This window comes from Marmota monax, unplaced genomic scaffold, assembly GCF_021218885.2.
Source record: "Marmota monax isolate L192 unplaced genomic scaffold, Marmota_monax_Labrador192_F-V1.1 WCK01_AAM20220418_F8-fsc00158, whole genome shotgun sequence".
Classification (NCBI taxonomy): Eukaryota; Metazoa; Chordata; class Mammalia; order Rodentia; family Sciuridae; genus Marmota; species Marmota monax.
Genome location: NW_026694092.1, coordinates 2,061,882 through 2,076,817, shown reverse-complemented (window position 1 = coordinate 2,076,817; position 14,936 = coordinate 2,061,882). Strand labels below are relative to the sequence as shown.

General features: G+C 37.5%; 1 protein-coding gene across 5 annotated transcripts in view; it reads right to left on the bottom strand.

Annotated features, from left to right (window-relative positions):
• Window positions 1-14,936, bottom strand: part of Sytl5 (synaptotagmin like 5) — a 257,975-nt gene that overhangs the window by 132,090 nt on the left and 110,949 nt on the right. Inside the window, exon 1 of one of the 5 annotated variants that reach the window (XM_058585753.1) lies at window positions 12,033-12,139. The exons of the other annotated variants lie outside the window; for them this stretch is intronic. The gene's annotated coding sequence lies outside the window, so the exon portion shown is untranslated. Of the gene's footprint in view, window positions 1-12,032; window positions 12,140-14,936 lie in introns of those variants that run through there. 5 annotated transcript variants of the gene reach the window in all.

Sequence of the window (14,936 nt, the reverse complement as noted above, 5' to 3'; positions counted from 1 at the left end):
AAAAAATAGATTCCTGTGGGATGCGGCAGCACATGCTTGTAATCCCAATAGCTTGGGAGGCTGAGGCAAGGAGAATAGAAAGTTCAAAGCCAGCCTCAGCAACTGAGTGAGGCCCTGAGCAACTCAGTAAGACCTTGTCTCTAAATAAAATAAAATAAAGGGCTGATTGATGTGGCTCAGTAGCCAAGTGCCCCTGAGTTCAATCCACGATACCCCCTCTCCCCAAATAGATTCCTGAGGTTTAACTTCCAGAGATTCTGATTCAGTAAAACTGAGGTAAAATCTTGGAATGTTGATGGTAATACTCTTTGCAGATATGGAGAAGACAAGATGAAAAAGATTGTGAAAGAAAAATAATAATTAATTACAATTTAGATGCATTGAGGTCCAGGTGCTTATTAAGTAATCATTAATAAAGATTTGTCCAAAAATGCATTTGCAATATGGAACTTTCAATAAACTTTTTAGGGTTTATCAGAGAAATCTACACTAGTGACATTGAATTGGGAATCACTGGGCTAGGTGATAGCTGAAGCCAATCAAGTGAGATCACCCAGAAGAGAAAAGGAATAAGGATAGTACCATTACAAGCAACAATATTTAAAGAATGGACAGAGGAATAAAGGAGATGATGAAAGAGACCAAGGAGGGATAAACAAAAAATATGGGAGAATTAGTTGAGTGTATTGAGCCAGGAGTCAAGGATATTACTCAATGGTGTAGGTCTTTGCTACATTCAGCTTTCAACTATCCAATCAGGTAAACAGTTTCAAATACCTCCATTGGCAAAAACGTAGCACACTAAACCCAGAATCTCTTGCACCACATCAATAACTTAAACCTAATCCAGTGTAGTATCACAATTTCCTTAGGTTGACCACCACTGCCCCCCCCCAGACTTCTAATAATACAAAACATATCTTGGAATTTTTTGGCATATTATCTAATTATTTACAGGTCAAACTTTGTACTTGTTCCCCTGTAGCATGCTAAAATCTGATCACCCCTATGAGTCTTGTGGCAATGAGGGTTGTTTGGAAGGAGGGGTGGGTATTGAGAATGGGCAACTTCTTGTATCAAAAAGGAGGATCCCAAATTAACCATTAGTTAGGAGATCTAAACTTGTCAGTGACAAAACCAAAGGAAACAATAGATCAAAGTGGACATCAGGGAGGAAACTCTGCTCTAGAGGATTATGGTGCAGGACCCTACTTGAAACATGGAGAATTTCGAAAGTCATGCATGTTCTGAAGTAAATATAGAATAGGTCTTTTCCATATGGGATCAAAGTGAGTTAATGTCAGGAAAAAATGAGCAGAAATACCTTAATACAAATGAAATACGTGGTCACATAGCTTTTGAAATCTTAGTTCCCTGAACAAATATCTTAACTAGTTTAAAGGCTGGTGTGAGAAGATGCAACTTCTACCCATAAGTTCCACTAACTACCATCCAAACCTAGTTAACCAAGCTTGTAACTTGGACTGAAGATTAATCCCAGGGAATCTTGCTTCCAAGGTTGTGGACACACGACTCAGACGAGAAAGAATCAAGTTCCTTGATAGATATCTGCCCGTGCTATCACCAGGAGAGTAGCTTGCCACTCCAGGAGGATTTATTTTTAAACTAATCCTGAACTTGACTCCCACTCACCTGTACCTATTTTTCCAACTAGAGGAGGAATGATTCATAAATACAGCCAGCTTACTGTCCCTTGTATTTAATTCTTGGTAATGCCATGTCTGTCACATGAGCAATGAACTGTGGAGAATAAGATGGATGACATTTCTGCTCCTCAAAGGGGACTTTACACCATGGTCTACAGCAGGAGTTGGCAAAACTCTTTTTTAGTCAGGACTGGCTAGCAAATATTTTAGACTTTTAGGACTAAGGGCCAAAATCATAGCTACTTCATAGATAATTACGCAACAACTGAGTTAACAGATGTCTACAATGTTTTATTGACAAAATGAAAGTATAGTAATAATCATTGAGCACAGGTGATTTTTGTAACACAGATCTGCTAATGAGAATGGACTTTTAGAGCACATAACATTTGACATCATTGGGTCCAAAGTTAGCACTCTTATCATCAATATGATGATAGTAAATGATAATAGCTCAAGCCTCACCCTGGGCCTACTGGATGTGAATTTCCTTATGGGCCCCCAGTGATCTATGTGCACCTCAAAAGATTCAGACCACACTGGTCTAAAGTTTCTTAATACTTTCTGGGCTACATTTTAGTCTCTTTAGAAAAAAATCATGAAATCTGTGAGTCTTAGAAAAGGTTCACAAACCATTAGAAGTCTAGTCAAGACTTCTACAGAATTCATGGCCTTGAAATTAACACCTCAGGGACCCTGTTATCAGGCCCACCCCAAGATGAAAATGTTATAAAATTAGATTGCAGTGATAAATACATTGTGAATACAGTACAAAAGATATTGAATTGCACACTTTAAATGGCTTAATTGTATGGTGTGTACATTAAATCTATTAAAACTCTTTAAAAAAAATTGCAGCCAGGCACAGTGGCACAAGCCTATAATCCCAGCAGCCTGGGAGGCTGAGGCAGGAGGATCACGAATTCAAAGCCAGCCTCAGTGAGACCCTGTCTCTAAATAAAATACAAAATAGGGCTGGGGATGTGTCTCAGTGGTTGAGTGCCCCTGAGTTCAATTCCCAGTACCAAAAAAAAAAATCCAATTTGGAGGCCAGGCACCATTTTTTAAAAACTTCCAATTGGGTTCCAATGGAGAATTCAAGTGGACACTTGCAAAAAGACTCAAGTTTGGGAAGTCAAGAAGCTCTGAGTTCAAATCACAAATTTGTCTCTTACCGTGTTATAGAAACTAAGCTAATTCACTTCTTTGTATTTTATATTGGATTGTATATTTCCTGCTTCAATATTATATTTGCGTCAACTCATTTTCACCGTGACTCTCGACAATAAAGAAAATAATTACATAGCATTTAAATAAAAGTATCAGGTCCTGTTCTAAGGTCTTAATTCATATATATTACTAGTTCAATTCTTTTTTTCCCCTTTTTTATCTTTTTTAATTTGTTCTAATCAGTTATACACAACAGCAGAATGCTCTTCGATTCATTGTACAATTCATGGAGCACAATTTTTCACTTCTCCGATTGTACACGAAATAGGGTCACACCATTCATGCAATCACACATGTACCTATGGTAATGATGCCCATCTCATTTCACCATCTTTTCATTCAATTCTCTTATCAGCCTTTTGAGTTGATTTTATTCTTCCCATATTACAAATAAGGAAACCAAAGCAGATGGAGATTAAATCCCTCTGCCACACAGCTTATTAGTGAAGCTAGAATTTGAGCTAAAATAATTTGTCTCTAATAACTGCTCTTGATCACTATACTGTCCTATAGAATTCAATATATAAGCCTATATATACACACACAAAACAATATAATATATAACATAATCCACAACATAACGCACAGTGCAAGACCCTCCTGGGTTCGATTTCCCAGCACCATCAAAAAAAATATATTCTAAGGCAATGTGGGGGATATGAAATTGTGGCAAAAGCAGATTCCCTTGACTGAGGAAAGAAAAAATTCAGAATATGGAGAGGGTAGAGAGGAATGAGACTGGCAAGGGGCTGAGGTTCTTTGGCTCCTGAGTGTGGACCAACTGGGGAGCTAAACTGGGAAGAGGAGTCAGTCAGTGGTGGTTGGGGGATGGGAGTACTGAGGGAGCCAGTTGACGTAGAAGCCTTGGGTAATAATGAGGGATCCTGAGAAAGTCCTCTTTAACAAAAAGTCATTGAGGGGAAGCCAACCAGTATGAGGATAGGGACCAAGCCAGACTAGTGACAGTTTCATAGATACCAACACAGATTGAATAAACCTGAGAACCAGAGAGAAAGGTAAAAGTTAGGGTAGCAGGAAAAAATATTCCAGCAAGTTACTATTGGAAGTTACTTAACTCAGCCAAGGTGATCCTGATACCTGGTTTGAATCCAGGTTCTGAAATTTGTGAGCTTAGGGGATCTTGGAGACATGTCTTGGCTATCTAGAAAACCCTTGAATACTCCTTATGTCACTGTAAATCTTCAGAAAGTGCGAGCAGTAGACCTACAGCCCATGTTTGCTGACCCAGGTTCAATATTTTTTTCCCAATATAACTGAAGATTTCTCTTGGGTTTAATCCTTGTTCAGAAGACTCTCTAGGTTGGGATGAAGCTGATAATTTAGTCATATCCTGTTATGCCTAAGTGTAAGGCCAAACATATGACTATTACTCAGGAGAACAGTGAGAGTCAGACAGGCATTCACTTGAAAAAAAATCAATAGCTGTTTGGTTTGCTGTGTATTACTGATTTAGAGACAACCTTCCCATGTTCAGAGCTCAAACTCTGCACTGGTGAACAAAAGTAAATAAAAGAAGCTGTGAATGATTTGAAGCAAGTTAAATTCTTCATTCTTTTTTAAAATTTTTTTCAGTTATGCATGGATACAATATCTTTATTTTGTTTATTTATTTTTATGTGGTGCTGAGGATCAAACCCAGGGCCTCACATGTGCTAAGCAGGCGCCTTACTACTGAGCCACAAAGACAGCAAATTCTTCATTCTTAAACATGGCTAGTGAAAACAGATCCTGATCTTTGTTTTTAGGTTATTAACTAGATTTCCCTATAGTTAAGATCAATAGCATTTCCCCTGTCCTAGTTTTTCAATTAGAGGAAAATGATTCTTCATCACAAATTGAGTTTTTAGTAGACTTTTAGTTCTAGTCCAAACATGCAACATAAAAATCATACATTTGTTTGTGGGCACATTTTTGGATACATTGTTATCTGTTGAAAGTTGGAAAAATATCTATTTTACACTACGCATTTACTGTTTCATTTGAAAATTGATATATCACTTAATTTAACAAAATTAACTTCAAAAATTTAATTATATACTAATTTCATTGTGACTTCACACAAGGGGACTGAAAATTATTGCTGTCCGCATATAGCTCTTGGGAGGATATTTTAATGGATTTGACAATACTCTGCTATTTGAATTAAACAAATGTGTTTGATATGATCTCTCTTGGTCTGTGTTCACCAAGTGGGCTATTGCTGAACTTTCATTTTTATAATCCAGATAAAAGTATGTTTAGCTTTAAAGTCTATTTTTAAACCCTAGAACATCATTATTTGATGGCTACATTCCAAATTTGATTTCTCTCTATCTCCCCTTACACACCTGCCACTCCATCTCAACAATATTTTCTGGTAGAGTCTACTACTTTCATTATTAGAAAACATTGTCTGTTAAATTATTTTTTAAATTATATTGTTTGATCTTGAGCCAGGTGTAGTGGTATACACATGAAATCCCAGCGACTTGGGAGGCTGAAGGAAGGGGTTCACAAGTAAAAGGCCAGCCTCAACAACTTAGTGACCCCATCTCAAAATAACAAACAAATGCTCAGTGGTAGAGTGCCTCTGGGTTTAATTTCCAGTACCCCCCCCCCCAAAAAAAAAGACTATATTGTTTGGTCTTGAGGATTTTACTTGCTTTAGGATGACATCTACCTTAGAGGTTTTATTTTAAATTCATGTTTTTAGTTTTTCCCCAAATCCTGATACTCTTAGAAATATTTCTGACTATACAACAGCAAAATGAAAATGCTACTGAAGTCTATTTACATGAACCACCAACCCTTAAATGAACTGGACATGTTCTTCATGTAGGAACAGAGTGTATCCTGACATTCTGTTAGAAAGATTAAACCAAATTAGCCTGGATAAGTCAACTGTTGTAAGGACTGGAAACTGCTAAATTAAACTTTAACAAGAGTTACAAGTAGTACTGTGCCTACTTGGAAATGAATAAGGTTATTAAGGTTCAGTGAAGATAAGTTTGATTTTTAGTATATTTTTACTCAGTGAAGAAGAAAATAAAGCAAAGCCTATTAATTTTTGTACTTGGTTATGCTTAGAGAAAAACAATTTTTAAAAACTAAGATGAAAGAACATTTAAATGAACAAGACTTAATTAAAACAGGAAACATGGTACCCCATAAATATGTACAGTCATGTCAATTAAAAAAGAGAATTTAAAATTTTTTAAAATAATGAAATAAAATCGGAAACAAAAAAATATCAATTCAAAAAAAAAAAAAAACCCTGAACTTTTGAGACATTACCAAAGATAAAAATGAAAACTAACATACACTTGAAAATATCTTCACGGCCAGCAGCATCAATTAAGCACAGAACAAGGCAGTATAATATACTGTCTAGGAAATAGAAAGTGTCAATATTTGAGCCCTTTGATATTTAACTATAGAATCATGGATAAGAAAAAGCAGACTCTTCTTGCTTATCATTTCTGGATATTGAAATACCTGACATAAATATTATTTATTGTTTTATCTCTTATGAAAAATTATTATTTAATGCCACTTGTTAAGAAAAACTGAGACTACAAGTATTAGCTACTTAGGACTCCAGAGCCTGCCCACACACCCAGATGCTAGAGCACACAGGTGCTGAGATGGTGGCACCGGATGGCTGATAATATGGACTCTGGTGCAGGGCTGAGTTTGAAACTTGATCCAACTATCCATTAACTATGAATGATCTTTATGATCCTCAATTTATTCTTATGTAAATAGGATGATGATGTCTATTGCATGAGGTTCTTATAAAGATTAAATGTTTTAAAAACTTACAGCAATACTGGGGATATAGCTCAGTTGGTACAGTGCTTGCCTCACATGCACAAGCGCCTGGGTTCAATGCCCAGCACCACACATACACACACATACACACCAAAAAATAAATAAATAAATAAAAATTAAAGCACTTAGAACAACCCCTAGGTGATTCTAAGTATCATTTTTACTTTCTTAACATGAAAAATAAAACAAAAAATCTTATTCAAGAGAACATTATGTGTTTGTAAAAGTATGTACTCTGGTCAATGGTCCTATAAATTGAAAATAATGGCATTTCTAAGGTCTCTTGCACTTTAAAATGCTAGAAATCTATGCTTGTTAAAGATAGGAACTTCTAGAATAGAATAAAGAGGTCAAACATGTCTGCTTTCTTAACATTTGGATATTCAGATACTGACATTTTGATTCCATGGCATACTGACACATTTCATGATTGTAAAGAGTGAACTACTTAACATTCTTTTTTCCTTAAACAAAAAAATGTATCTGGATGGGCCCATTTGGTTTTTTTGTTTTCATTTTTGTTTTTTTCCTGGTACTGAGGATTGAACTGAGAAGCATTCAACCACTGAGCCACATCCCCAGCCCTATTTTGTATGTTATTTAGAGACAGAGTCTCACTGAGTTGCTTCGTGCCTCCCTTTTGCTGAGGCTAACTTTGAATTCATGATCTTCCTGCCTCAGCCTCCCAAGCCTCAGGGATTACAGGCATGTGCCACTGCTCGGCTGGATGGGCCCAATCTTAAGCTCCACATGGTTGCTCTGAATGTTCAGGCCACATCAATGTGCTTTTGCTCAGTTCCACCCCAATGAAAAGATTTTTTTTTTTTACCAGGAATTGACCCCAGGGGTACTTAACCACTGAGTCACATTCCCAGTCCTTTTCATTTTATATTTTGAGATAGGGTCTTGCTAAGTTGCTTAGGGCTTCACTAAATTACTGAGGCTGGCCTCAAACTTGCAATCCTCCTGCCTCAGCCCCCCAAGTCTCTGAGATTACAGAACTGTGCCACCACACTCCCACAACAAGACCATTTTGGATCTCAATAAGGAGAGATTGTGCTAGGCAGAGGTGTCCACCCTGTGGTTCATCATTTCCATTCTAACTGTACCTCACCTGTGGCTCACTTCTGATAACTGGCTTTGACCTCATACTCATACCCAGTGTCACCGGCCCCACCACCTCTTATAGAGCACCTATGTGCCAGCTCCTGCTCTACATCTGTATTTTACATATTAACCCATTTAATTTACATATCAAATGTAATTTACTTATCAAATGTACACACCATTTATTTTGCATATTAATTACAAATCAATTTGCATATTGAACTTACATATTAAATGCAATTTACATATTAATCCGTGCATTTTACATATTCAACCTTTGAATCCTACAACACTTCCATGAGTAGAAACTATTAATATTCCCGTTTTACAGAAAAGGAAACTCAGGGAACAAAGAAGTTAACTAAAGCTTCTGATTTCACATGGCTGATAAGTAGTGGAACTGTGATTCAAACTCAAGTCATCTGGCTGTAAAGTTCATGCTTTCAACTCCTACACTATATTACTTACTAGTTAAGACCTGAGGCCTTGGGACTGGCCCCTGAGTTATTCCAATTAAAAAATCTTGCTTTCATATTTAGATAGTGCTTCTAGTTCAAAATGATTTCACTTCCATGATCTTACTTATACCTTGCCACTGCTGTATGAGATAGGACATTGAGGCTAACGGGACACAGGAGGCCGTGAATGGTAGAATCAGAACTTGAACTTGGTCTTTGACTTTCTTCCCACACCCCATGATTCTGTTTGCAGGGTTTAGGAAAAAAAGATATCCATGAGGTGTGAAATTTGATGGAAGTGGGGTCTGAGCAAGAGCTTGAATTCTCAGTAGCTTTGGAATCAAGAGAGGAAAGGATGAAAAAAAAATAGAGAATAAAAAGAAAAAAAATAACAGAAAAAGGAAATGGGAGAGGATGGCTGCTAGGTATACTGTGATGGGAGGAATGAAAGGACTTGGTAGTAGTTTGGGAACTGAGAATGAAGGAAAAGTTAGAAGCAAATGGGCTCTAAGGTTTCAAATGTGAGAAAACAGAAGATCTTCAATGCCATTAGCAGAAACATAGATAAAAAGGGGAAGTGGTTCAATACGAAAGGCAGGGAGTTGGCTAAGACACGGATCAGGCAACAGTTGGACATGTAGGTGGGAAAACATAAAACAGATGGAAAGATAAGATCTGAGTCTGCACAGTGGCGCACGCCTCTGATCCTAGCAGCCCGGGAGGGTGAGGCAGGAGATGGCAAGTTTAAAGCCAGCCTCAGCAATTTAGCAAGAACCTCAGCATCTCAGTGAGACCCTGTTTCAAAATATAATATAAAAAGGGCTGCGGATGTGGCTCAGTGGTTAAGCACCACTGGGTTCAATCCCTGGTTAAAAAAAAAAAAAGATAAAATCTGGAGATGGGCATCCACTTAAAGGTGATATTTAAAATTATAGGTTGGATGAGAAATCACAGGCAAAGCAAAAAAGTAACAGGTTATGAGCTGAATGTTAAACCTATAGGAGAAGCCCACAGGTAGGTAAGAGAAGAGGAAAAGGAGATGAGGAAAAATGATAGAAAATAGTTGAATGAATAATATAGAGTAATGGACAACAAATAAAGAGAAAATTCAAGAAGCTGGAGCTGATCATAAGTGTTACCTAAAGCAAAGGAGACAAAAGGGATAAGGATTTGGAAAAGCATTTCCTAACAGCACTATATATAGATGATACTTAGAAGTATAATCTCAGTAAAGTGATCAAGACAGATTTCATAACATGGGGGAATCTCCAAGGAAGCAAAATTTTAAAGAGAAATTTTGGAAGTATTAGTTACCATATATATATATATATATTTTTTTTTTTTTTCTGAAAAGCAAGAGAAACCAGATCAGGTGAATTTCCTATCCCAGTATACTGTGTATTTATCACATTTGTTTCTCTAAGAGCTTTGCACTACTTCCAGATGATCTTCCAGAACTTAAGGTGGTCACTACAGCTACCAACTCTGCAAGTGACAGAAGCAATGAGATCCACTTGCTTTAGTGCTGTCTTTAGTAGAATCAGAACCGTGGGCTAGGCATGATGGGAGATGTGGAGAAAACATAATCAGAAGATATGGAGAAACAGAGGTTTAAGGAAATGATGATAAGATACACAGAAAGAGACCAGCAGGAACTGAACCCGGCTGCAGAGAAGTTAAAGAGGTCTGGGAAATCGTCTAAAATGTGTGAATGTGTGCAGGAGGCGGTGGTGAGAGAGAAAGAGAAAAGAGAGCGAGGGAGCACACCCGAGCAACATATGGGATGTACAAAAATATAGTTAGAAGTAAATCCGAAATAGAACATATGAAAGATGATTACCCAAGAGTTTACATATGCTGGCAAAACAGTCACAACATATGTCATTGTGTAACAAAGCTTAGCTTAAACAAACTGCTCATTTCACACATTTTAAAGCTGTATTTCCCTTCCCTTCCCTTAACGCTCTAAATAATTATAAGAAAGTGGTTTCAACAAAAGTACTAAATGTGCTCCAAGACACAAAGTGGTAGAAACCCAATAACTGTATTCATTAAACCTGTTATTAGAAAACTTTTATCAAAGCTGAATAAATTGAAAGACAACTCATTCTAGCAGAGACTTTTTTCTTTTTTTAATTTTTTCTTCTTAGTTGTATTTAGACACAATACCTTTATTTTATGTTATTTATTTATTTTTATGAGGTGCTGAGGATCGAACCCAGTGCCTTGCACGTGCTAGGTGAGTGCTCTACCACTAAGCTACAGCCCCAGCCCTAGCAGAGAATTTTATTATCTCATAAATACATAGAAACAATATGATTCAACAATGAAAAGACCAATAAGACATTTTCTCACCTTTCCTCTTATCCACTTTCCTGATATTAGTTACCCATATGTAAATATATATGTACGTGTGGGTATGTGCATATATGTACTAAGGGACGTAGAGAGCTATTTAAGGATTTCACTAGAGTCCAACTGAATGGTACTTAAGTCATGGAGTATGAATTGTTAATAGTGTTGTGTTTAAGCTGTTGTCTAAACAATTCATCATAAGTTGAAAATATCAAACACTTAATTCTTGTGTTTAAAAGCTTTATAAGGCTGGGTGGTATGACACACACCTGTAATCTCAGCAGCTTGGGAGGCTGAGACAGGAGAATGGAAGGTTCAAGCCACCTTCAGCAATTTATAGCAAGACCCTCAGCAACTTAGTGAGACCCTACCTGCAAATTAAAAACTAAAAAGGGCTGGTGATGTGGTTCAGTAGTAAAGTGCCCCTGGGTTCAATCCCTGGTACAATAAAAAGAAGGGAAAAAAAGCTTTATAAGGAGGCTAATATTTAAGCAGTATTTATTTTAAATGTATATTTTCTATTTTGAATGCTTTAAATATATAGCTCCTGTTTTCTCTAGTTTGATACATTATGTTGAAAAAATATATTTTCACTTAAATAAGGGAGACTGCATTGCAGAATAAAATGATCTAAATTAAAGAGAAATTTTTAAACCCTGATGCATCTTTACATTCATAGTCAATATCTCATCTCCTGCTGTTAAAAATATCACATTCTTGTTGAGATTATTCCAGGGTTTTCAAACTTGAAACCTTTCTACTGATTATCTATCCATACTGGATGTCCATCCATATCAAAAATGGAACTGATATCGTGTGCTTGTATGAATATGTAACAACAAATCCCACCATTATGCACAACTATATTGCAGCAATAGAAAATATAGAATAAATTTTAAAATTTTTAAAATGGAACTGAATGCAAAATAAGATTCAATAATGCTAAGTGCAACATCTGAAATTTCTAATAATTGAAAGAAATACAGAGCAAGATGACTGTCTTGTCTTATACATAGAAGTGTGAGAGGTTCTTGGCAAAATGACATAGTACTTATGCTGTGAACTTCTATCTTTTGTCACTAGTGTTCAGTAGAATCTATTGCAATGTTTCACTTTGTAGATTAAATTAAGTGCTCATAACAAAAAGATACCTCTCTTTCTCATCACAATTCATCAAACTTATAGCAGGCTGATGGTCAAAATGTCCTTGCTGCATGTATTTCTCCCTTTCTCTTTTCATTGTAAAATCCAATATCAAATGATGGGAGGAATAATTTCCTTCCTGACCAGTAAACCTCTCCCAAACCCTTTGAAAAAATACACAAAATACAAAAATCAAGAAAGCAGATACTACACTGGGGACCCACAAACACATTAGCCTTACCTCAGACTGAAGGTTAGACTGTTCAGTAGACTTGCTGTTCTTTCAGACACACAAACTGTACAATCCTGGGCTACCTGACCCTCATGAAGTGCTAGGAACTTGAAAAACCAGCCTCCCGTGTTTCCACAATCTATTTACACATCGAACACACCCAGTAGCACAGAGTAATGTTTATCTGTGGTGGACAGCTTTTCCAAGACGCATGCAGTATCTGCACAGCTGAGCAGGGATCAGGAGGGGAAAGGTAATCAATTTCATCTTCTAAAGCACATTTAAGAGGTTTTCTGACATGATATACTTTTTCCACTAGTGCTTTGAAGGTGATTCATTCATTCTTTTAACAGACTTTTCAACACCCGGAAAACTCTATGCTTAAAGGATCTGAGAAATATATATGAAATAATAACAACTAACACCTTATGTGCTATATTCTGTTGTAAATGCTTTGCATATGATCTCCTAAAACTCCCCACATTTATTAGGTATGTACTAATATTATTATTTCCACATAATGAATGAACAAACAATAGTCTACTCATTGTCACCCAATTAGTAAATGGTAGAACCAGAAGATACGCCCAGGTATTCCATGGATGTGTTTTTTTTTCTGTTGTTGTTGTTTTTTTTTTTTTTTTTTAGTTTTCAGCGGACACAACATCTTTGTTTGTATGTGGTGCTGAGGATCGAACCCGGGCTGCACGCATGCCAGGCGAGCGCGCTACCGCTTGAGCCACATCCCCAGCCCCACCCAGGTACTCCAATGTGGTAGTCCACTATTTAACGTTGCATTGCACTGAGCATTACGTAATAAATAAGGCTCTCTTGGGGCATGTGTTGCACTGCATCTTGAGTTGAAGAAAGTGAAGTTTTTAGAAAATTATTTTCCTAAGATGATTTATAGTACCACAGTCATGTCTATTTTTAGCAACCGTGGGAATCCCAAAGAAGGGGCATAGTCATTACTTTTAAGGCTTCTGCAAAGTCTTGGCTGGATGTCCAGGATATTAACAAGGTATTTTCAAGGTCATTTTATTCTTGCTGCACCAAAGCTCCAACATTCCCCAACACTGGCTAACTAGTAATAACTTTATTCCTCTTTCAAACCTGTAGCAGACATGTGTGGCCCTCAGCCCTCAGCCAAAGACTCCTGAAAAACCTCCAAGTGGATTTGTGGAGTTGTTTTGTTTGTTTGTTTGGTTGGTTAGTTGGTTTTGTTTTTGTGGTGGTGGTGGTGTTTTTTTCTTTTTGATACTAGAGATTGAATTCAGGGGCGCTTAACCACTGAGCCACATTCCCAGCCCTATTTTGTATTTTATTTAGACACAGGGTCTCACTGAGTTGCTTAGGGCCTCGCCATTGCTGAGGCTGGCTTTGAACTCCCGATTCTCCTGCCTCAGCCTCCCAAGTTGCTGGGATTACAGGCCCGCGCCACCACACCTGGCCAAAGTTGTTATTTTAAACCATAAAGTTTTGGGTGATCTGTTATGAAGGTGGAACTGCAGGATAGACCCATAAAAGAAATGAAATATTGAACATCACGTGGTATTTTCTTCGATAAAAATGTATGAACATACTATAAAAGGAACAAAGGAGAGGAAGGTCAATTTTAACCTGGGTATGCCCTTGAGTCTGTGCATGTGTGCGCATGCGTGAAATGACCTCCAGGTTTCATCAATGTGTCATGGAAGAGATGGGGGCTGGAAGAGGCTCCTTCCTACCTTAGCCTCCCAAGCCCCTGGGATTACAGGCATGCACCACGGAGGGATTTGTGAAGATCTTGCTCTGTATAGCAACTTCCTTTCTAATGCCGTGTCTTGCAAATCCCAGCTTTTTCAGGTCTATTGAACTCCAGTGTCTGCCTTCTTAGTTCAGCAGGACCACTGTACTGTGTTCTGCCTGGAATCCAGCTCACTTCCTTGAATTCATTATAACATTTTCCCAGGCAGAGCTCTAGTGTGATGGCTGAGCTACCTTGTAAGTTTCCTCTGAAATCACTGCATTGTCCTTCCTGTTGTACAATGCCTGAAAAACAGGTCATATATTTTCCCCCAATTTTTTAGTTGTTTATACACAGGAGCTCATCCAATGCCAGTTACTCCATCATAGTCACAGTGAAAGTCTCTCAGAGGGATTCACTATTGACTAAAGTGTCACCAAAAACCTCATTCATCCTGCCAAGCCTTATACAGTTTTTCACAATTCTAACCCCTCTCCGAACATGATCACATGTTCCATGCAACAGGAAGGTGATGGGAAACCAGGAGAAACAAGAAAATTTAGTTTGCATCCTGTATCCTTAGCAAGTTCCCTTACAAACAGATGTTGAGACAAGGATTAGTTAAAAGCTTATTTGGGAAGTGTATTAGTTTCTAGTTGCTTCTATAATAAATTTCCACAGTGTCAGTTGTTTAAAACAACACACATTTATTGTCTTGTGGTTCTAGAAGTCAGAAGTTGAAAATCATTTCACTAAGTTGAAGTCTGGTTATTAACAGGGCTGCACCCTTCAGAGGCTCAAGGGGAGAATCTTATTTGCTTGTGTTTTCAGTTCCTTGAGTGATAGTCCTTGTATTTCGTATCTTGTGGCCCTTCCTCCATCTTCAAAGACAATTACGTAGCATGCAAGTTCATTAGTCACATTATCTTCTTCAGTGTCAAATCTTCCCTACCTTCCTCATAAGGATACCTGTGGTTCATTTAGGGCTCGGCCATTTAATCCAAGATAATCTCCTCATATCAAAAGCCTTCCCTTTATCATATCTACAGTGGTTTTTTTTTTTTTTTTTTTTTTGCCACATAAGGTAACATTAACAGGGTTAGGGGTTAGAAATTAGATGCCTTTCAGGGCCATTATCCAGTCTAGCAAAGTCCATTCTGGCTCCCAGCAATTCATATCCAATGCAC